This window comes from Macaca fascicularis, chromosome 1 (assembly GCF_037993035.2).
Source record: "Macaca fascicularis isolate 582-1 chromosome 1, T2T-MFA8v1.1".
NCBI classification, from domain to species: Eukaryota; Metazoa; Chordata; class Mammalia; order Primates; family Cercopithecidae; genus Macaca; species Macaca fascicularis.
Window position 1 is genome coordinate 213,125,481 of NC_088375.1, and position 427 is coordinate 213,125,907.

Genomic DNA, 427 nt, shown 5'->3' on the forward strand with positions numbered 1-427 from the left:
AGCCAGGATGGTCTCCATCTCCTGACCTCGTGATCCGCCTGCCTCGGCCTCCCAAAAGTGCAGGGATTACAGGCTTGAGCCACCGTGCCCAGCCTATCTGCAGATTTTTACCACATTTATATGCCTGCATTGAAAAGCTACTGACTTATGTGTGACTATATACTAAGGCGACCAACTTGCCCCAGTGTTCCTGGGACTTTCCCAGTCTTAGCATTAAGTGTCCAGTGTCTTAAGAATTCCTGAAGTTCCAGGCAAACCAGGATGGTCAGGTCACCGGAAAGCAACTCCCTTCTCTCCCAGCATCATTTTTTCCTCATCTTCATATGAAAGGGTTGGACCTGATCCTATCTCTGCATATGAGATCTAAGATTTTAGGAACAGGCCAGAGGGGAAGAGGTGAGTCAACAAAGAAAGATTCAACTTGGAA